The 22,348-nt window shown below is 35.3% G+C and overlaps 1 non-coding gene across 1 annotated transcript; it reads left to right on the top strand.

The window, feature by feature from the left end:
• Positions 1-1,255: 1,255 nt before the first annotated feature.
• Positions 1,256-1,362, top strand: LOC145637490 (small nucleolar RNA R71). The gene has a single exon (XR_014114268.1). It is a non-coding gene; the product is annotated as a small nucleolar RNA R71 (small nucleolar RNA).
• The last annotated feature ends 20,986 nt before the right edge of the window (positions 1,363-22,348 follow it).

Below are 22,348 nucleotides of genomic sequence, written 5' to 3' on the forward strand. Positions count from 1 at the left end.
TAATTTAGGTGGAGACTTATTTTGAAGTACGGCACTACACTCTGCAGTGAAAGCTACTGTCTCTACCTCACTAATAGACCTTTTTCTCGTCAATATTTCTTTCATAAATTTTGCATATGAGGGGATTTGTGTGATCAATTCAGTAAAGGGAACTGTTACCTTCAAATCTTTAACCACCTCCAGGAACTTACCAAACTGCTTATCCAAGTTTGTCTTCAATTGACGATTGGGGAAAGGAAGTTTGATAATTGGCTTTTGAGCATTCTTATTCTTGTCTGGAGTAGCTACCTTCTCTGGAGTTTTACCCTGCAATGTAGAATTAGATGTGTTAGTATTATCCTCTAGCACTGCAGGGCTATCAACTACATTGTTTGATTTAATGGAATCAAGATTAGCATTATTTAATAAAATAGGTTCATCAACTCTGGGCATAGAGGGTCCTTCATAGTTTGAACCACTCCTTAGAGTAATTGCAAATTCTTGATCCGTAGGCCTAGTCGGCTGTGCCGGCAGGGCTCCCTGTTGGTGTGCTTGTAGAGTAGCGGAGAGTTGCGCAATTTGATTATCTACAATTTTATTATGCGCTAGAATTTGATCAATTGTCGCATCCTTGCTCTCCATGTGCTTTTGTATATTGACCAACATTGCTCTAATTTCCCCCAAGGAAGGGTCGGAAGATGAGGGGGGTTGTTGTGGTTGATTCTTCTGGCTAGCGTTGGGATGATAGTATTTCTGCTGCTGTTGCTGTGGCACCTGTGGTTCTTGTGGTGGTGGATTTTGAACATTAGTGCTCCGGTAGGAAAGGTATGGATGATTTCGATACCCAGAATTGTAAGTGTTGGAGTATGGGTTATTCTGCCTATAAGCTTGGAAGGCATTAACTTGCTCCACGGAACTCCTGCAATCCTGCTCCCAATGACCTACAATACCACAATTTTCACAGAAAGCCTCATTAGAATTATTATTAATTGCAGAAACATTAGCTACATTAGCAGTGCTCAGATTATCTAATTTTTGGCAGATAGAGGTCAGTTGAGCTTGCAAAAAGGATACAGAGTCGACACTATGTTTCCCCTTGTTAGCAAATCCTCTAGGATTCCCATATTGGGAATTGTGTATCGCCATATCTTCAATAACCTGACCTACATCATCAACATTAAGATTCATAAATCTCCCACTAGCTGCAGAGTCTAAAATTATTCTAGAAGAATTTCCAATGCCGTTATAAAAGGCTTGGATTAACTGCCATTGTGCTAAATTATGGTGAGGGCATTCTCTTTGTAAGTCCTTGAACCTCTCCCAAGCCTCATATAAAGACTCATCGGCTTCTTGGGCGAAGTTCTGAATCGCACTCCGTAGTACTGCTGTTCTCTCTGCAGGATAATACTTGTTATAAAAATTCAAAACAAGAGTTTCCCAGTCAGTTATACCAAGTGTAGTTCTATTTAAGCCATTAAACCACAATTTAGCTTTTCCAGTTAAAGAGAAGGGAAAGAGAATCTCCCTGATTTGGTCTTGAGTGACCCCGGCTTGCCTGATGGTGTTGCAATATTGACAATAGTCGGCAATGTGAAGATTCGGGTCTTCACCCTTGGCTCCACTGAATTGCTTCCTCTCTATCATCGTTATAAATTGGGGTTTGATTTCGAATTGAACCCCATCAAGAGCCGGAGTAGGGGTGAGATGTGGAAAATCCGTAAGCTTTGGTTGTGAATAATCACTAAGCTTCTTTGGAGCCGCCATCTCTGATTCTGTATCTGATGATGCCTCTGAATTGCTAGAATCAGTTGGAGGATCGCGGTGATTATTGTTATTATCACCAGAATCCGCCAGGATTTGCTTGTAGAAGTTTTTCTGTCTATGGAAGGAACGTTTGATCTCAAGATCGAATGGGATGTAACCTGATCTGGAACACCTGGGCATAAACAAAAACTAGAAGCAAATATGAGATTTGTCTCAGAGAACTAACGCTCTCTGAGATAAAAGAGAAATAATCTAGACTACAAAAACAATCATAAATAGAAATAACACCGTTTCCCCGGCAACGGCGCCAAATTTTAACAGGGTAAAGTCGTATCCCCTAATAAAAAATAATTACCTAAATCACTAGCTAAGGTAGATAGGGAAGTAGGGTCGATCTCCACAGGGAAACAAATCTTTTTACTTCTAATTAATTATTATAATCTAAATTATTTAAGTAACCAATATTTATAATTAAGTAGGAAACTAAACTACAAAGAATAAGAGTAGGGAGAAAACGATGTATAAAGGGATCTAGGGCATAGGTTCACCAATAAATAATACTCCAGGGTAAAACATAGCATTAACATCTGCTCGATTCATCAATTTAATATTGCTATACTTTTACAAGCCGCAATTGTAAAACATTAAAACAATCCAATAAGAAATTATCATGCAATACCAATAATCAATAATAGTCAATCATCAATGCATCAATTAACCAGATTGTAAAGGGCTCTCGCTACTTATTACAATCACACAATTAATTTACCGGTATTAAATCTCATCTCTCGAATCTTGACTTAACCATTTATAAATTAACTTGCCTATTGAAACTAGACCTAAACATTAATTCTCATCTCTCGATTCTTGAATCAATATTGTCAAACTCATGCATAAAAGATAGGTCTAATCTAGTCACAGAGCATTAAATCAATCAATAGGAAATTAATCTAGCATTGATAATCAACAACAATAAATTACCCCTTCATATTATTTATGGATCCCCATAAACCCTAGAAATTAAACTACTCACACATATTAAAAACTAAACTAATCAAGGTAATAAAATAAGACATGATTAAAGGAATAAAATAAATAACTAAGATTAAGGGAGAAAAAATCGTTACCAAAATAAATCTGGAATTAAAAGAAAGAATTAGGAACAAAGGTTTAGAGAGAGTTTAAGAGAGAGAAAACTAAGTAGAGAGAGAAAGTCTAAGAGAAAGAGATTAAGAGAAGAAGAAGAGAGATTAAGAGAAAAGGAAGAGAGAGATTTCCCCAATTAAGCGTCCTAAAAACGTACTTAAACAAAACTAAAAACAACTCCTAATTAGAAACTAATTTCTCGTCAAAAGACCCTTCCAGAAACACGCGCCCGATCGGGCTAGAGGCCGCCCGATCGGGCCCGCCTTTTTTCTCGCACAGGTCTTCTCACAGCACCGCCCGATCGGGTCTATGCTTGCCCGATCGGGCCCGGTCTTCTCCTTCGAGGCTTGGACTTCGATTGGGCTAGATTTCTCGGCCCAATCCATATTTCCTCTCGGGTCTCGAATACATGGTCCAAATGCCTCGTGATCCAAATCACCGATCCCTTAGTCACCGGCTCGATGGCTCTAGCCGGCCTTGGGCTTCAACGACGGTCGTGTTCCTCCAATGCTCGTAGTTGCTTCATAAAAATCCCGATAAAATGCTCCAAAGGTGCAATTCCCTGCAAAACTCAACCAAAACTACGAAAACACTGGAAAACACCGATTAGTAATAAAAGTGGCTCTAAAGAGCCAAAAACACTACTAATTACGACCAAGGGACGGGGGTGAAATACTATATAAAATAGACATATCAGTGTCTTTGGAGTTTGGACTTTGGCTTTTGCATGTTTGTAGTTGTCTTTATTTGTATGCACTTCAACTTGTAATATGTTGTGTACATACATTTGCAATTGATGTTTCATTTTTGGTGTTTAATCTAGGCTTCTAGCTGAGATGGACTATGTAAACATATCAAATCCTAATTTTCTTGATGGAGCAAAAGTTGTAGATGGACTACATAAACACTTCACATCAAGTCTTCGAGAACTTCAGTATCTATCCTTAATCTAAAGGTACCTATCAAGACATACTTGATTAATGAGCTTATGCTTTGTTGTTATTTTATTTCCATTACATATCTGGGTTCATTTTGGCTGTCAGGATGGTGGAATTTGAAAGGACCATCAAAACACTAGCTATTCTTCCTCAAAATCCAAATGGGGCCATGACAGAACACGTACGAAAACTCGGACCTGACTATATTTAATTTACAGGATTATGAGTTTCATGTCCCTTTCCTGGTTATTATTTCATTTTGAAATCAGACTGGCATAAACGGACTGCCTAGTAAGCAGACTAAGTAGTAAGTACTAGTATCTATTATCATACATGATAATTTAGAGACATATTAGAACAAATGGGGTATTAAACTAATGGTGCATTATTTGTCCGATTTGTCTTAGAGATTAACTTGCATGAAAACTTCTATTTATGGTTGAAATACAATTTGAAGAATAAATTTTCAGACTTTAGCTTAGTTCTTTTAAGCTTTATTTGTTCTACAATAATCCTCATTAGTCTATTGAAGGTCAAGGTCTGATTTAAGTAGGAGCTCAATTTTAGAGCTCCCACCACTAAATCTCGTATCTTTTCAAGTCTTAGGCCAATTGGCTTGATTTCTTTTGTATATTCCTTCTATTTTTGTCTTGCTGCTATTTTTTTTTTACCCGCTAGGCCACTAGTCTACTGCTCTACTTCATGTACTTGTCTGCTTTTTTTATGCACATTACATCTTTATTAACCAAGTGCTCTGTATTATTTTTCATTTAGATTTCAAGACAACAAATACTTCAAGAGATTAGGAACGATACACGGAGAATTGCAAGGAGCTGCATAAGCCTTATTTGTGCTTAGGAACGGTACACAATTTTCTTAGTGTGGCTCACAGTTTACTCTCTGTTTCTTTGTTTTCCTTGTTAATTTTCTGTTTTGAGAGTGTGTTTGATATTTTAGTTATAGTTAGAGGATTTATGAGTTGTATCTTGTGTTTAGTCTGTTTATAATCTACTCTAGGGTATTTTTTTTATCTAAATATGTTTTATTATTTTTTACTCACTAGTTTTACCGTATCGTTTTGTTTATCTATTCCTTTAGTTTTAAAACACTCTTCAAAACTATGAACTGATCATATGGCCTAAGACCTAGCTACTCAATTTACTTTTGAAAATAAATAAAGTAATTATTTGTATAATAAATTAACATATACTCGTATTGAATGTCAAAGAACAATGCCCAGATATATAATATAAATATCACCTTATCTTGCTTTGCATCAATGAAAGAGTGAGACTATCGTTGAATTAATACTACATTTTCGCTTCACTAATTGATTGAAATTGTTGAGCATTCTACTAATATAATTAATGAGGTTCTCTACTTTCTTTCAAAAATTTGTAGATTAATAATTCAAGATGTTAGCATATTTTTTTAAGGTATGATACTTCATATATGATTATATATATATAATGCTTGTCAAGTGATTTGTGAACATGACAATTGACTTGTAAGAATTGTTTCTTTTTTACATGTGCAATATGTTGTTTGTTCTAATTTAATTTAGTATTTGTTAAACCAAAATTGTAGCCAGCATACAAACTATGGAACTTGCTTCAACTACCCCCACTAATGCACCGTATTTTTGATGTTTAGGTTCAATGCACTGGTCTAAAATATGATTTGAACTTTGCTTTATGCCCTCCTGCAAGCAGATTAAGGAGCAGCTAATTGGAGATCGAAATTTTTTTTGTGAAGAAATGAACAGAGTAGTCTGCTGGACAGCGTATGAACTCATTAATTAAGAAGAAATTCTTGAAATCAAAATGTGTTGTTACAATAATATAAATAAATTTCGTGGAAACATTGTTGTGCTAGTTTTGCTTGTATGAATATTTGAGTGCAAGGGAATATGTTATGGAGTAATTAATTTTTATCAAATAAAATGAGATTTTTGTCAATTTTGCACAAGGTTACAAAGTTGTTTACAATTACCTGCCCTGATATTTATATTCGTTAAAAAGCGCTAACAGAAGTATTAATTTTGAAAAGTTAAAAATTCTCGATGCTTGGTATTTTAGTGACATGGACGCTAAAAAGCGTCACCAAATTTCTTGAAAATATAGACAGGAAAAGGATAAAAGGACAATAAAAAGCGTCGACAATTTTTTGATTTTAGACACATAAAAGCGTCGCAAATTTTAAGAAATTGCGCTAACCAATCAAATTTGGGACGCTTAGTACAAACATTTGGACGCAAAAAAGCGTCGAGATTATCGACGCTTTACGGTGTCTTACAAAATTCTCGACTCATTGATTTTCGACGCTTTAAAAAAGCGTCGAGAGAAAAAATTGCGACGCTTTTTGGCGTCCAAAATCAGCCTTCAAAGCGTCGCAAAAACAAGGAAATTGTAGTAGTGTGAGATTAATAAAGTTCATTTAATAAGAAATGTAGGAAATAGGCAAAGTAAAGTCATATAGGCCATATTCGGGCCATTTTGAGTAAAAAGCGTCATAAACCTTAATAAAATGCTCTCGTATACAATTTTAGGGCTTACACACATACAACTACCCAACATTGACATGTTATGAGAAAGAAATAGTTCATTTGATAAGTAATGTAGGAAATGGGCTACATAGAAGTCATATAGGTAATATTTGATAAAATACATATTGTTTTGCCTAATTAATTATTTTTAAAATAATGTTTTTGTATTTCAAGTTTTGCAAGGTCCAAAAGGATGGTCCGTTGACAATCAAGGAGCTTAATGAAGTTCGTGACATGTTGGCGTCTTTTATCACCTTCAATATGTAAATGGCATTGTAATTGTAAATTATTTATGTTAACTTTTGAACTATATAACTTATTATTCATTATATATGTACTTACTATTATTTGTATATGTAAGCAACTTTTTTTTTGTTTGTATTGCGTATGGGAATATTTATATCTATATATATAATTGAATTCTTGTTTTTAATATTATTTTTGTATCTTATTGTAATAATTAATAATATTATTATTATTTGTTATTATAATAATAATATTATTAATTATTATATTTAATATAATTGCTGGAATTACAGGTTATTATTATTGCTGGAAACAGGTTTTTTTTTAAATATTATTGCACGAAAATTGGAAAAAAAAAAAATTGGTGAATAGGCACCGGTTAGGCAGCAACCGGTGCGTAAAATATCTACCACCAAAAAAAAATTGGCGGGAGAGCAGTTTAAGGCACCGGTTAACCGGTGCCTAAGTGGGCATATAGCACCGGTTAACCGGTGCCTATTTTACCCTATGGTACCGGTTTTGAACCGGTGCCAAAAAGTTGGTTTTTGGCACCCCTCACATAGGCAGCGGTTCAAACCGGTGCCTTAGACCGGGTTTGAACCGCTGCCAAAGGCCTTTTTTCACCTAGTGTTTATTCCTTTTCAAGTTACTAACTTGATCGTCGGAGGCGGAGCTCCTACAACCGGAGTCTCCGTGTTTTCGCAGGTTCAGCTCGAGTCGGACAAGTCTTTGTGACGTAACTCTCCCAAGGGACAAAAACACCGAAAATATTTGGCGCCGTCTGTGGGGAGAGTACCTCAAGGATTGTTCAAGAGTCTGTACCACCTCCTGACCGTCCGGTAGACCAGCCGGAGGTCTTTACTGACCAAGAGGATGATGATCCTCAGGTCGAAACCTATATAGCCAATGATGGCTCTCTGATAACCAAGCGCATCCGGCCCAGGGACAATCTGGAGCGGGGTGCAAGCCAGGCGGGTACAAGTCGACCCCCTTGACAGCGGGAAGGGGAAACTCATACGGCACGTGGATCTGCCCCAATCACTCGGGACGAACTCATGAAGTTCATGACTAGTTTCAAGGGTGAAATCAAGGATCCGATTACCAAGAGCCGGGCTGGCCCGAGTAAGGGTCATTCTGCAAGAAAGACTCCTCCAGAAAAGAGGAAGCCAGTTCGGGACAGGTAGCCAACTTCGCATCCAAAGGAAAAGGCAGTCGGGACCCTTGACTGGTCCAGGATTCTTCTACCACAGAGGAATACCAAAAATACCCGGTAGAGTGAACATCCGGTGGGAAACAAAAAATCCACTCTTGATGCCCGGGAGATCATCACCCGCAAGAGGAATCAATAGCTGTCTGAGTCAGCTTCCACTTCAAGCTTTCCAGACATCTTTAAGAATACATCTGCAGGGAATATATAATCCTTGCATGAGAGCCATACAGGCGGTAATACCGTTCATTCTGGCCCTCAAATGATTGGGAATGCACTGTACGTACCGCCTATGGTCTACGACCCGTATTCTCCTCACTTCATGCAGCCGGCTCTCTTCGGAGGTCAGGCGGCATATAACAATGTCCAGCTACTGGACTGGCAGCTTCGTCTACTCCGCCTGGGTGAACAACCTTCTGCGTTCACCCGAGAAATAACCGAGGCGGCACAGCCGGCCAAGGTTATAAATGTGTTGGTAGGTACTTATGAAGGTACCTCCAACCCGGAAGATCACCTCATGGATTACCAACCTCATGTATTTACAAGGGTTGGACGATGCCACTTGGTGTCGATGCTTGACAAGGGAATAAACGCGTCGTCAATTGTCTATCCCTAGATCAAATACAATTTATACAACCTAAACAAACCTAATACGAGTATAAGGCAAGCAGAGGGGTCGAACCACAGGGAACAAATAAACACCACCAAATGTTATTGACAATTAAGGTAGTCCAGAATAGGAGATAAATAAACTAAAGTCTAAAAATGCTAAAACAAGAAATAAAACACTAAGAGAAATGGTTTAGGTATAGCATTCACTTGAACATAAACAAAGGCATAGAAATTGAATTAATTATGAACTAAACGTGCTCGAATATCGAAGTAAAGGATCCAATCTAGCCGCCTTCTGGGGTTAATTGGCTTCTCCTAACATAGCCTCTATGTTTCCACATTAGAACCATATACTAGGAGGTAGTATTAAATAACAATCGATAATAATGAACCCTAGCTAAGTCAACTTCCGTTCCTTGTTAGCAAAGATTCACCTTTATCAACCAATAGTGTGCACTTGCAAGAAGATTAAAGAATATCAAGCAAATAAAGACTTTAATCACAAATAAATCAATTCTAAACCCTAGAACATGCACAAGATCCAACTACACCACAACCATCCCCTTAATGGGGAAATTACTCACTAATCATGATAACAACAAGATTAATCAACAAATAATCAAGAATCAACATGATTAACAAGCAATACCAACAACAAAAATAATAACCAAAAGAAGGCAAATAAAATAGAGGAGAGAGAGTTAGAGATTCTCATTGATTGAATGTGAAAATCTACAAGCAAGATCATCAATCTTCCTCTTCAATATCCAAGCTCAACAATGGTGAAACCCTCACTTTCTCTCTCTAAATTACTCTAATCCTAAGCTAAACCTAGAGAGAGAAGCTCTCCTAAAAACTAATTAGAGAATAGAATAATTGTTAATTGTCTATTGTTTTTTCTAATTATCCCAAAATTGGGTATTTATACTAAGCTAGGAAAAATAGAAAAAATAAAAGAAGGAAAAAATAATAAAGAAAAGGAATTAAAAAGAATTAAGAAAAGGGAAAATAAAATAAATAAAATAAAACTAAAGAAATTAAATTAAAAAGAAAAAGAAATAGGAAAAATAAAACCCAAAATCCCACAAAACCTCAGACCCCTTTTCCCCCTTCTTCGAAATTTTGCTGCTCTAAAAATGGGATTCAATCCCCTACTTCACACCCATAAAATCCATCATCAAGCTTCATCAAAGAATCACCACCGTTCATCCTCAACGGCTATAATCGATCATCAAATCAAGGTCATTCGATCTTCATTAAAAACCATGTGTGAAGCTCGTGGAGTGGTTCGATCGAACCATTGGTTGGTGTAGCCAAACTACGGGGTTGGTTCGGTCGAACCATGGGTGTGTTCGACCACACCTCCCATGGTTCGAACACACCTCTTCAATTTTGAAAACTTCCAATGTTTCTGACTCTTTTGGCACTTCGACCGAACTCCTCAACGGTTTGCCCGAACCCGATCAATTTGCGATTTGCTCTGATTATGGTTGTTGCTTGTGCAAATTGGTGATTTGTTATAATTGATGCTGTTGTAATTGATGTTGGGTGCCTGCGATTGGTGGCTGATTTGTTGCTGTAAATTGGTGTTGCGGCTGTGCTCGAAGGTGGCAATTGGAGGAAGCAGGGGGATGCGCTGATTGTTGACGGGGATGCAGTTGCGTGGGAGCTGGTGGTGTGCGTGAGGTGGTTTTGTGTGTTGGGGTGCTGCTGCAGACTGAGCGAGGGAAGGTGCGGTTGTGGTGGTGAGCAGGTGTTGTGTGGCTATTGTTTGGTTGTGGGTTGCTTGCAGTTGCAGGTTATTGCTGGTGACGGTTGAGGTTGGTTTGGTTGGTGGCAGCAGGGGAGTTGGTTGTAGGTGGAGGTTGGTGCAGCGAAGGTGAAGAAGAGTTGGAGCAGGGGAGGTTGTTTTAATGTGGTTGAGGATAAGGAAGGTGGGGTGACGGATAGGCTGGCAGCTAGAAGCAGGAAAATGTGCACACACTCACTACTACAAAAAGCGTGTTTTCTGGACGCTTTTTAGGCCTTTTTTCGACGCTAAAAAGCGTCGAAAAATTATTTCTCGACGCTGCAAAAAAGCGTCGAAAATCCGTGAGTCAAAAATTTTTCAGGGACACAAAAAAGCGTCGAGATCGCGCATTATCCCAAATGTATGTAGTTTTTTAGCGACGCTTTTTCCTGTCCACATAATCAAATTTAGCAACGCTTTTTGTTGTCTTGCGTTTATTCGTGTCAGCCTATGGTATGGCGGGAAAGTCTTTGAAATTTGAAAATGTGCAATTATGTAGACATTAAAAAGCGTCTAGATTTATTTTTTAAGATTTTTTTTTTTCTTTCATTAAATTATTATCATCATACGTACATTATAATTATTTAAATTTATCATAAATTAAATTAAATTAATAACATTAAAATAAAAATAAACAAATATTCTATATAACTAGATTAAAAAAAAAAACAATAATTAATCAACAATAATAAGAGTACGTAGTTAAGTACCAAATTTATAAAAGAAAACATCAACACAGTACAATCATTAAAAAAAAAAAGTCGCATATTATAGTATGTAGCTTGTCCCTAAATAAATACATCACTAATATAAGACTAAAAACCAAAATAGATAGATGATGGCCACATTGATCGATATAGTCGCTTGTTGATGCTCAAGTGTCCCGGCCTATTCTTTTGTTGCACCTACATTGCCTTTTCTAATCTTCAAAAAAAAAATACAAAGTATAAATTAGTACATTACACAATATAGGCTCAAGATTCAACATGTTGTATTTAAACATAGAATTGTGAGTTAAACATAAAAAAATAAATAACTAAAAAAGCCAAAAGGTCTTTCATCAAGAGTTCTTGACTAGATCAGTATTGCGGACAAATCCAAAGCTTAACTGAACGAATCATGGATCAAGTAATAAAAAAGTTGGCACGGAATTCTATAAGCAGTACCTTCAGTTACATCCAGCAGTATACAAAACAGTAATTGTCAACACATATTGTTAAAGAAACAATGGATCTAATTTACAAAGACAATACACGAAAACAAGCAGAATAGCCCCATACTCAATACTACTTTGCTATCCAGATAAGTTTAAGGTTTCTGATGTTAATTCGTGCTTTGTTCAGAGAGGTTTAAGCTGACTATGCCTGTCTACTGTCTCACTGTTATTTCTACCTTAAGTTTAAGCTGCATGGTCAGTGCCCTGGTAGCATTAGTATGGAGCTTTAGTGGACGTAATTGTATGAAGTTGAGACCATTTTCTGTTGCTTGTCAATCCAAGGTGCTAGGTTTGCATAAACTTATTTAGTTATGGAGCTGACATCCATGCTGAAATCCTTGCAGATTGAAAATGCTCCATCAAAAAGCCATTTACAAAGCGAACGGATGGCTGATGGATCCAAGAGAGTTAGAGTTCCTCACATTCTCAGCCAGCAGGTAATTCTTACACTATATTACAGAAAATACAAAGTTATTCATGGTTTTTATGCTTCTACTACTGGTGCTTAATTCTTTTCTAGTCACCATTGTTTATCTTGGGTGAGCTAACTCACTAAACTAATTTAAAGTGAAACCAAAACTTGCATATTTCTTTTCCTTTGTCAAGCTGTCATGGACTTCAAATGTTCTCCAATACACATCTAGTCTTTGTTTTCTAAACTATTTGCTTCTATCCTTGCCTTAGCACAAGCAGCTTATTTAGGTTGTAACTTTATCCAAAGCTTAGGCAGGGGAGCAGGGCAGACAAGCAGTATAAAAGCAGCAGGGGAGCAGGACAAGCAGTAGCAGGGGAGCAGGGCACACACACACACACACACACACACCACAAGCAAGCAAGCACTCACACAAGCTCTGGCTTTCACACATACACACACACACACACACACACACACACAAGCATTTTAGGATTGAAGTTGCGATTTCAAGTCTGATTTCCAGTTCTGAACTTCAGACCTGAATTCAGTTCTAGATTTCAGCTTTGAGTCAAATCTGATTTTCAGTTCTGAACTTCAGATCTGAATTCAGTTCCGAATTTCAGCTCTGATTTCAGTTATAAAGAGAAATATGACTTTGTTACCTGATGTTTTGCCTTTCCTAAGAATTCAGATTCTTTGTTTAGAAGACCTGGAGATGCATTCCCATGACGAATTGCACCTACAATCTGAGAAAATTGTCCAACAAGCGCTTTAAGAAGAAGATTGTTGTGTCCGACCTCGTCTTTCAGCTTTTCATTTTCTTGAGATAGTGTATCATTTTTTTTGTGCAAAGCATTCACTTCTTCTTTAACACTATCCATCAAAATAGTCCTCTTTTGAACTTTTCCATAGCCTTCCTTTCTTAACACACCACGTACTCCGAAAATGTCCCCCTTTTTAACCCCTTTTTAACCCCTAGTCCGTGGCTGAAGTTTTCACAGCACCTGTTTCACGGTTCCGGATTCCTTGTGTAGCAGGTTTTGGGCGCTCAGAAGGTTTGTGAGAAGTAGAAGGGGAGTTCAATGAGTCTGGTGCAATTGAATGTGGAATATTAGGTGGGATATTAGGTGAGACTAAAGATGAAACTTCTGGTGGGTATTTTTTTTGTTGACCTTGCGTAACTGCTTCCTTAACTGAATTTAATGTTGAACCAGGAGGGGTTTTCCAAATGGATCCTAAATTATTAGGTGGTGGGTGGTCACATTTTGTAGTGGAAATGGGTGGAGAAAAAGGTACCCATTTATCATCCCTAAGAACCTCAGTTTGTGGTGACTTTCTAGCTTGTTTTTTGGAGGGTTGTGAAGCTTCAGCAGCAGAAGAAGTATGTGCATTAGAGATAATTGGTGACTGTGATGATACTAGATCATGTGACTTGGCTGTGGCAGCATGTATGTCCCTTGCTCTCTTGCTTCGGTACATCATACTTTACCTGATAAATTCGCAAAATAAGTTATTAAAAAGAACAGAAATAAAAAAATTATCATAAGCGTGACAATAAGATTAGTCATCAGAAGATTCAAAACCAAATTAAGAAACCATGAAATAAGAAAAATAAATTAGCAACATAGTAGAGTTGAAATAAGAAACAAGTATTGAATATAGTAAGCGCAGTTAAGAAGCCCAACAGTGAGTTAAATGCATAAAAGCCTCTTTAAGAAACAAGAACAACAACACTTATTCTTAGGAATCCAAAAAGCACAAAAGAAGCAATCATCTTCCGCCAAAGGTTCCAAGTAGTCACTGTAATCAAGTTTTCTAGCACTTCTAGGCTTCTAGAACACACCATAATCCATATGTTTAATATAAAGCACCAGCAAGTATATATAAAATGCATGAAGACAGGTAAACACATCAAGAAAGATTAACAAAGTTTGCCCACACATTTTATAGTCATCATCCTTTTTTAGAAAAATAAATTTTATTGAAACTTCACATGAAATGATACATTAAGTGGGCAATATGTTCTAACAGAGAAGCAGATGAAAAAAAATTTTAGAAAAAATCTACAAAATAACCCAACACTGTAGCCAATGAATTTTGCAAATACACACACACAAGCTGCAATTCAGTTCTGATGTTCAGAGCTGAATTCAAAACTAAATTCCAATACTGAATTCAGATTTGAATTTCAGTTCTGATTTCAGTTCTAGAATTCATTTCTGATGTTCAGAGCTGAAATCAAAACTGAAATCCAGAACTAAATTCATATTTGAATTTCAGTTCTGATTTCAGTTCTAGAATTCATTTCTAATGTTCAGAGCTGAAATCAAAACTGAAATCCAGAACTAAATTCAGATTTGAATTTCAGTTCTGATTTCAGTTCTAGAATTCATTTTTGATGATCAGAGCTGAAATCAAAACTGAAATCCAGAACTGAATTCAGATTTGAATTTCAGTTCTGATTTCAGTTATAGAATTTAGTTAACAGAAACAAAAATTAAGTTGACAAAATACAAACTTTGATGAATTAGAATAACTAAATGAAATATAAAAATACACACCCATCCAAATTTATGAACTCAAATCTATAATAAATTATAAAAGTTGTAAACAAATTATTCATGTATATCAAACAAGTCCCTAGGCTTAGTTTTCACAACATGACACCACCCTTTTTGTATCTCATCCTCAATATAAAAAACTTGTTTTGCTTGAGATGAGAAAACAAATGGATCATCACGCAAAAATCGACCAGTGTGCATCAACTTTGAGAAATTGATACGAACACTTCCATTCAGATTTGTTTTGATACCCCTACGGATATCGACCCAGTCACAACGAAACAATACAACCTTATAAGAACCATAATAATCTAATTCCAAAATTTCTTTGAGTTTTCCATAATATTCGTGACCCTCTGCTTCCACCATGAGTCCTGAATTCTGAGTTACTCGAAATCGCTCACGATCCACAATATCAAATTTGTAACCATTGATAATAACACTTTTCATCCTTTTCCCACGGTTACTCAAGCCACCGGCTAAGGCTTTTCTTAACTTTCCATCTACCGTGTTATCATCTAAATTATGGACCTATAATTCGAGAATAATAAAGTTAGAATTAGAAAGTTGTATAATATGAAAATAAAAAGACCCTAAATGTAAAAGCATATGACCTGGCTTTGCAACCAATCTGCAAATTCGTCAATTATCCACTGATTTTCAATAGATTCATCAGCTTGACTTCCTCCAACATCATTCTCTTGCCTCTTTAGTTTTAGGAACTCACTATCGAGATTGTAAATTTTATGTTAGTAACAAGTATATATTGGACGCTTTAACTAAACACATAATGCTACTTACTTGAGCACCGGGGTTTGTTCATCAAAATGAAGTAAAACATAGCGATGAGCTTGCTTTAAACTTCTATCATCCAAACGGACATTTTCTTTTTTTCCAACAACACGACCACCAGAGTTATACAAATAGTTGTCAATGTTTGATACACCATCCTCATTCCTTCTAGGTCTATTGAACATAGTCTCAACACTTTCTAAATATCTCGAACAAAATGCAATTGTCTCCCACAAAAGGTAACCTTCCGCTATAGATCCTTCCTGTTGCGCTTAATTGCTTACATGAGATTTCAAAAAGGCCAAGTACCTTGAATTATAGTAACGATTTTGTATGTGAATGTGAAAGAATAGGAAAAATTATTATATAAAAATAAATAATACAAATAAAAAGAATAATAATAATAATAATAATAATAATAATAATAATAATAATAATAATAATAATAATAATAATAATAATAATAATAATAATAATAATAGTAATAATAAGTACCTTTCAACAGGATACATCCATCTATAATGAACCGGTCTGCCTAGTCTGACCTCTTCTACTAAATGAATTAGTAGATGAACCATGATTGTAAAAAATGTTGGTAAAAATTCTTTTTCAAACTTGCAAAGAGTCAACACGAGCTTTGATTGAATGGTATCTAATTCTCTTGTATCTATAGCAGTTGAACATATCTTTTTAAAAAAGTCAGACAACTCCTCAAGCATGTCAATAACTCTTGTGGCATTCGACGCCATTACAGCAATCGGGAGGATATCTTGCATGAGAATATGATGGTCGTGACTTTTCATATTAATAAGTTTCTGTTGCTTTAGATTCACACATCTTTGCAAATTAGATCCATATCCATCAGGAACTTTCATCTTTTTCAAGACTTTAAAAAATCGTTCTTTCTCCTCGTTGGACATGGTGTATGCAGCCGGCGGGATGTAACCTTGAGGGTCGATCCATAGATGAGGTTTTATATTCAAATTCTTTAGGGCTTCTCTGCTACTCTCATCATCCCTACTATTATCCATATCTAAAAGAGTTCCTAATAAAATATCGGACACATTCTTTTCAATGTGCATAACATCTAAATTATGTCTAAGAGGATTATGCTCCCAATACTCTAATTCAAAAAATGTACTTTTCTTTTTCCAAAGAATATGATCACCATTGGGATCGCAATTATCATCAAGTTCATTGGCAGCTTTTTTCCCTCTTTTTTTAGGAACTTTTTTTGTCTTCCTATATACATACTTTACCCCTTCTTGTTGCTTCAAAACTTCGGTCCCGCTGGTACGAATCGAAGCAATACCATATTCTTCTTTCCCATCAAACAAATTAGCTTGTGAACAATATGGGTGATCAATAGGCAACCATTTTCGATACCCAGTGTAGATAATTTTGCCACCAAATCTATCTGAATGAGTAGAATGAGTGCAAGAAGGACAAGCTTTGTAGCCTTTCATACTCCAACCTGACAACATAACATAAGCCGGAAAGTCATTAATAGTAGAGTGTAGGGCTGCTCGCAGTTTGAAGTTGCTTCCACTATATGAATCAAAAGCATCAACACCTTCCCACAATAATTTCAATTCATGGATTAGTGGTTGCAAGTACACATCAATATCCATACCGGGACCAAATTTACCAGGAATAATTATAGAAAGAATAAAGGATGATGGTTTCATACAAAGCCATGGTGGTAAATTATAAGGAATGAGGACCACCGGCCATGTGCTATAATTTGTGTTCATAAGACGATATGGATTAAAACCATCACTCGCTAGGCCTAATCTAACACTGCGAGGATCAGCGGAAAACTCTGTATATTTTTCATCAAATTTTTTCCAGGCCTCGCCATCAGCAGGGTGTCGTAGAATCTTATCATCCTTATGATTAAAGTCCCATCTCATGTCCTCTGCAGTTTTAGATGACATGTAAAGCCTCTTTAATCTAGGGATAAGGGGAAAGTACCGCATTACTTTAGCTGTGTAATACCCCAAAATTTCCTTTGCTAGTATAATCTTTTAAATTTATTATTTTAATATATATATATATATATATATATATATATATATATATATATATATATATATTAATTATTTAATATTTTTGGTTTAGTATTTTAAAAAAAAAAATCTTTGACTTTGGATAATTTACAAAAACTGATTTTGCATACTGGAAAAAAATTGGCAAAGGTGGATAAAGGCTGATAACAAAATCAGTTAAAATTTTGATCCTATCCCATGAACTTTCTAGACTCTCAAGATTGATTTATAAATATATGTTTCATCTTTCTAATACTGTCATTACGATTTCAAAAAAAAAAAATGTTTTGAAGCCGAAATACCGACTTTGGAAAGCAACTCGTCACTTTCCTCATTGTTGGGTAATTGATCATTACTATCTACTTTATTTACCTTGGTCCGCTTAATTAGACTTTGTGTTTGATGTTCTGGCTCTTGGGTTCGAAAGTTTGGTAGGTGATTATGGTGATTATGATGATGATGATGATATAATATCTCACGTTTAACTCATCAATTAGTTCATCTAGTTGTCTATTTTTGGGGTGATTAGACTATGGGTGGTGACAAATCAATTTTACGCTCAATTTTTTTTTCCGTTAGTCGTATAATTATCTAACTTAGAATCGTTTATTTGTAGACGGAGGCTACTAGGTGGCCGTTTCAGGGGTTAATTACCTTGAGTTTTACGCACGATCAAGGTAATTTTCAATGTCCATCATCTTTAGAATCCCGTTAGGAAATTGTTTTGAAATATTATGTGTCAAATACGTGCTTATGTAATTATATGTGATGAATGTGTTATCGTATGATATTATGGAACCATATATTACATATGAGTTTTCTATTTTGTGTACTAGTATATGTAATTTCGAAAAAAAAAAATATATGATTATTTGTTATCGTATGAGTTTTTTTTATAAATATAATCTTGGGTATTCGATGATTGATTATACGTGATTGATGGTCTATATGTCATGTAGGATGACTATGGTCTAATAATACTGAAATTGAAGTATTGATACTTGAAATTAAATTGATTTGTGCAATACTTGTGTACAGTGTAATTGGATGATATAATCTAATAAGATGTACAGTGAAATTTAATTTAAGAAGGGAAATGAAACCCGAAAGGGTGAAGAACAGGTTGCCCACTAGTAGTTATGGTTGCTACTAGTTGGTTTAAATTATTGTATATTGCTGTTAGTCTTCCTCCTAATCACTGGGTATTAGTGAGGGGTGTGCACACTAGGGACATTCTATTTTATTTTATGGCCAATTGGGGTTACGCGCGACCCTCTGTAAAGTAGGTGGTGACAGGAACTAGTCCTGGCTTACTGGCGTTCTCTTTCCCTTTCTTAAATAAAGTAATAATATGTTATGTGACTATTTGAACTTGGTTGAGTATTAAAATATTTATGAGACTATATTATGTATAAACTGTTTTGAACTAAAATTTATTTATTTTACGGGATGGAGTTGGAATTACTCAGTTTATCTGATTTTTGGGAGTTTTCTCTCTTTTCTTGTTTCTGATTTATTTTGCAGGTTGGTAAAAAGGGTACTCGGTTACGTGTGAGGAGACGTTAGAATAATCACGTAGCTAAGACAATTTAGTTTATCCCCGAATTTAATTATTTCCTCTCAATTATTGGTTTCAAATAATTGCAGTTTTGATGTAATGACTATTTTATTTTGCCACAACTTAGACCACTTAGTTATTTTAAATATTATGTTATTTTTGCTTTGCATTTATTTTCTACGGAAAATAAGTGTAGCAGTAACACTTCAAGAGTTCGATGGTTGGGTTTTTGAAAGTTAAAGGTTACTCTTATTGTTTTTAAAGACTCGAATTTTGAGGGTGTTACAAGCTGCCTCGCCTTTCTTACATGCTTCTTTTCCTTTTTCATTTACATCACCCTCCTTTCCTTTCACATTTTTCCACCTTGATGTCTTGCATATATGACACTCACTTTTATTTGCGAATTCGCCCCAATATAACATGCAATCATTTGGACATGCATGGATTTTCTCATATCCTAACCCTAAATCATTTATTATCTTCATGCCATCATAATAGACGATGGAAACTCCTTAATAATGGGAAATGCGTCAATTAGAAGTTCAAGTAATTTATTAAATGACTCTGCAGACCAATGGAACATACACTTTAGGTGAAACATATCCAATAAGAATGAAAGTTTCGAAAAAGTAGTACACCCCTCGTACAGGCCTTTTTCAGAAGCTTCCATGAGATTTTTATACTTTGCCTGTTCTTCATTTGAGAAAGTTGATTGATACTCATCATCTACCTCGCGATAAATGGTAAAGCCCTCATCCATGTCATATGAATTGTCATCTTCAATACTTTGTTCACTAAATGATGGATCTTGAGTTTTGTCAGTTTGTCGTGTATTAACTCTAAAAGCTGCTCTTAGTAACCCGTCCATATCATCTCGACCTACTGCATTTACTTGATCATCACTTAGATCATAGGTCTTACTCCCTTCATCTTTACAATGAAATATCCAATTTCTATAGTTTTTATAAAAACCATAAAATAAAATATGGCCTCCAACTTTTTCTACAGAATTCGTTTTATTTAACTTGCACTTATTACATGGGCATTTAGTTTCCCATGTATTTGGTAAAAGAGTCTCTTTAGCAAGTTTCAAGAAGTTCATGCAACCTTTAAAATAACCAGGATCACCTCTTGGTAAATCAATCCAACTAGTATCCATTTCTACAAAGAAGTATATAATTAATTGCTAATTAAAAATAATGACAAATAAAAAAAAATTATGTTACAAGGATCCTTAAACCAATATATAATAGGGAAAGAAGAAAATTAGAAAAAAAACATGCAACAACAAATAAAAAGTTATACAAATAGAGTCCAGAGTGAGTTTCTATCCTAGAATGATCCTATTTCCATGTCCGTCTCTTGCTGGGTCATGCTAGCACATGACTTCCTTCATTAGGATTGTGATACATTAAAGATTTCAATTTCAGGTTCTCTGATTCACTAAAATATGAGCTTTTATGACACGAAAGTCCCTGTTTATCACCATTATATTCATAACCACCAGCTTTAATAGAATATACAACATTAAACCATTGATATACATAGATTTTAAGTTTATATGATGATATAGATATTCAATTACACAATTGATTTGTTTTAGTTCAAACAATATATTCTGTAATGATCCAGCCACTTGTGGTCCTCACGTATGGCAGATAGAAGAAGAAACCAGGCACCAAGGCACTAATACAGCAGCAGGTCGTGAGTATTGGGCAAGGGAATGAGTGAGAGCACATAGGAAGACAAAATGCAACAATTCTGAAATTACTTAATACAATTGTCCACGGCCTTACATGTAGTGTCATAGATAGTGAACAAAAAAAGGTAAGTCAAAGCATGAAGCTATTCAAATCCAACTAACTCACACACATCCATTTTGGTAATCTATCTTTGTTAGACAACACTAAGAGTCTACTAGGACTGCATATATAGACTAATTTTAAAATGTATAAAATTGAGACTTTCACGATGATGTACAATTGCATTTTCACTATCAATTACTCAATCATAACAAAATCAGACAAGATTATGAATATATCGATGTTTGATGCAATGAAAATCAGGCACAAAGGTATAAGAAATTATTTCTTACAGCGTAGAAAGGCTTGAAAGAGATTCAGAACTCTGAGGCAAGCTGCCAGATAGTTTGTTGAATGAAAGATCCGTGCATTAGTCAGCAATTTGAGCAATGATTACCAGAGTGACAGAATTAAGCAAAAAACAGGCAGCATCCATCTAATCTATATATAAGAGCATATAGTCTTCATATATAACAAGAGTTCTAGGCTTAACAATAAGACTTGATTCATCAGCAGCAGGCCGTGAGTATTGGGGTTGTTGTCTAATGATTTATAAGGGAATGAGTATTGCTTCTAAGAGCAGAGCATATAAAGACAGAATGTAATCATCAGCCACCAAATCACCATAGAAAAACAAGAAAATTTATATCAAAAACCCATAAAATTCATATCAAAAACCCATAAAATTCAAAGCCGATAAAATTCATATCAAAAACCCATAAAATTCAAAGCCTATAAAATTCATATCAAAAACCCAAAAATTCAAAGCCTATAATATTCATAGTTGAAAAATCCCAAACTAAAACCCTACAAAACGCCATCAAATTCATCACAAAAACCCATAAAAAACTTTTTTTAAAAAAAAAATACAACAACAACAACAAGGAAATCTGAAATTTGAAAACAAAATTCACGAAAAAAAGAACAAAAAAAGAATTTAAATTATCTAATTAAGGGCAAAAAATTACCTTGCAATAAGATCGATTCTTGTTCTACTCCAATTGTAAATCAAACACATGCAAAGAATTATTTCCAAATTTAACAAAAATTAACGAATTGTGAAAAATTAGGGTACCAAAAATTTTGAAGCAAATTGTGAATAATTACCTGAAATTTCTCCTAGTGAAAAGCAAAATCCCCTATATTCGTTGAAGATTAGCAAGAAACCCAGAATTTAACACAAAAAAGATGAATGTTGTAGCTTTGATTATGAGCAGAGACGCAGATCGAGTGAAGTAGATAGCAATGTTTATCAGTCGTATTTCAAAAGTGGGTGGTTTAATTGGGTATTTCCTTTTTTTTAGTAAATAATTAGGAGTGATACAACTAACCCGCTTTTTTTTCACAAAATTTTAAAATTGCGGGCAGTAGGGTGTGAGGGAGTCACGTGTTAGACTCGTGATTTTCTCAACGCTTTTATGTGTCGAAAAAAACCTTCGACACCAAAAAGCGTCAAGAAAAAGCGGAACTGAAAACTGTGCGCTGACGCCACATCCAAAGCGTCGAAGCAAAAGCGTCTAAAATATGCGTGTTTTGTAGTAGTGTTGATATTGTGTGAATCAATTGAATGGTTTATGGAAAGATTGGTTGTCCCATATCAAGTATAGCTAGCCAATTCTCTTGTTAGGTCACCTTACTTTGTGTTTGTTTTATTGATGCAATTTGTTATTTCAATGACTTTGGCTTGAGATTTATTAGTAATTTGACTATGATTCACGCATGCCGCATAT

The sequence above is a fragment of the Chenopodium album genome, chromosome 6 (genome assembly GCF_948465745.1).
Source record: "Chenopodium album chromosome 6, dcCheAlbu1.1, whole genome shotgun sequence".
Classification (NCBI taxonomy): Eukaryota; Viridiplantae; Streptophyta; class Magnoliopsida; order Caryophyllales; family Amaranthaceae; genus Chenopodium; species Chenopodium album.